Source organism: Penaeus japonicus, unplaced genomic scaffold (assembly GCF_977035675.1).
Source record: "Penaeus japonicus unplaced genomic scaffold, GWHDUDI00000001_assembly GWHDUDI00000013, whole genome shotgun sequence".
Lineage (NCBI taxonomy): Eukaryota > Metazoa > Arthropoda > Malacostraca > Decapoda > Penaeidae > Penaeus > Penaeus japonicus.
Window position 1 is genome coordinate 36,423,231 of NW_028234415.1, and position 2,500 is coordinate 36,425,730.

The 2,500-nt window shown below is 35.5% G+C and overlaps 1 protein-coding gene across 3 annotated transcripts in view; it reads left to right on the forward strand.

Moving 5' to 3' along the window:
* Positions 1-2,500, forward strand: part of LOC122244062 (XK-related protein 6) — a 33,312-nt gene that overhangs the window by 29,572 nt on the left and 1,240 nt on the right. The window lies entirely within an intron of this gene.

The window sequence follows — 2,500 nt, forward strand, 5'->3', positions numbered from 1 at the left end:
AATATATTGTCTTGAAGAGGAATATATTAGTGTTATCGTATATATACTTTACTTATATCAATACACAGTCGACATATTGATGTACTTCATTTTGATAGTGACGAAGGTACTTTGGTACGGTCGTAAGTTATATATATTCTTTGTCATGGAAAGTTCCGATAACTTTGTTATATAGTTATGAAACTTTTTCATCCCAATAATTGTAATCATGGGTACTGCGTGATCCTACGTGAACTAGAATTTATGTTCTCGGAATGAACTGTGCTTTTACGTGTATATATATATATATATATATATATATATATATATATATATATATATATATATATATATATATATATATATATATATATATATATATATACATATATATATATATATATATATATATATATATATATATATAATTTATATGTTTATCTTACTTGAAAATTGTTATAGTCTTATAAAATCGACCGTAAATTAATCGATCGTATACAGCTACAATTGTAAAATGAGTTTAAAGATGATACTACCATTCGGAGATAAAGAATTTATAACAGACGAGACCCTAGCCAACTCGAGATCACTTATTTGCAATTACTATAAAACAAAAAACAAAAATATTAAGAGAAACAAAAATCAGGAGACAGAAATTAATAGAAAAGACTTTGACAGAAAGGGAGGCCGAGAAATGACCAAACACTCACCGTGATTGGCGAAGTGAGAGCGAGCGCATGGAGCGATTCATCTGTTTTTCCCGCGCGAATGTAGCGAGGCGTCAGGTACACTGGGGGCTGCCCACCTGCCTTGCATCAGGGGCAGAGATTTAGTTCAGGATCAATTGTATGAAACTTTGGCAATAGGATTCTCTGAGGTTTGGGGTTATTAAACTACATTCAGTAGCCCTTGCTGAGAGTATATCAATAATTTATTGCATTCTCTCCTCAGATGAATGAGGATTTGATACATATAGCATGAATAGATCACATCATTCAATCATTTCCTTTAAGTGGTATATCGACTAATAGTCTGTGCATTAGATTGTTAAATAACAGGAGACTAGATGCGCTCACTCGATTTGTGATAAGTTCGAACATTCTAGAATAACTGCTTCGAGTTCCCCTGAACAGAACACCAGCGGATTGGTTCGATAAATGTATTTGAATCCAAGTTAAAAGCTGACCTTGAAGATCAGAGATAGTAAGTTGCTAAAGAATTACTTCTCTGTTTGAAAATTTAATGACAAAATATAGATTGGGATACAGTTTGCTTGCCTGGGTGTGAGGAGAAATTCATACAGTCTAAGGACTTTACCATAAATGAGATACATGAGTCTATTCAGAACAATTCCCTTAGATACTCTGCACTGACATGACATCAAGGAAATAAGTGGGTATCTATCTACCAGTGTTGAATTTAGGAATAGGAATAGACTTAAGCCTAACAGTTTTTTTTACTATTTCTTAAGATATGCTTAGTTTATATAACCGTGAATGAGTCGTATTACATTGTAATGGTATTCTTGTAGTCACTTTAACTTTAGCGCATTCTTGAAGTCTTAGCTCAGCACCTGATGAACATCAAAAGGGATATCTTTTAGTCCTCCATTGTATAGTGACCTCACGTTTCCTAGGTAGGGGAGAGGATAAGACATCTCTATGGACATCACATGACCTCAAAAGGCAGTTCCCTAGTTTGTTTTTGCTGGGCAAGGGGACGTGGAGTAGACTGGGTCATTGTTCAGTGAGAAAATTACCGTATATGTGAAATTTGCCCTAAATACAACAACAAATTTTGACAACTTAGCTATGAGTAACAAGGAGAGATGCGTGGGCTACAGTACATGATATTATTCTGCCATGTCAGCCTGCTGGACACCGAGGCACAGTACAATGACTGCTACAACGCCCCCACACTTCTCGAATCGATTCTTCCGGTCTCCCACTGGACCCCAGACCCCCCGGGTCCACGTGAAAGAATACGGGCTGATTGGCTGTCCCCACCACTACGTCGTGATGGGATATTTAGTGATTCTTCCACGAAATTTGACTCCAATCCATTTTTTTTTCATGAGGGAAAAACAGTTATCTTGATAGGAAGCTGGGTTTCTACAATTCATTCGTAATCACATGGAAATTTTTATTCTGAAGGTGCTCTTTTATGTATTATCACAAGACTTCCCAAAATGGCACCGGTCCTAGTTTCTCCGGACTTCAATATATTCCGTATTCTTTTGTCAACAGCGAGGTTACATTCCTATAAGTCCCAACAGTTACAAATCTACGGGATTGCATAGATAGGGAGTTAGGTTCTACCAGTCCATTTACCACTCATTTTCTGGTCGAACATTGCACTTCAACAATATTTAGAGAATCAATGCAACAATGTTAAAAAAGCACCCTGAAACAGCAGTGATTGCAGAAATATTAAATGATAAGAGAACCACTATATCAGTGATAAGTAAATCACTATAACAGTGATAAAATAAACACTAAACACTTGATATAAATAAATATTT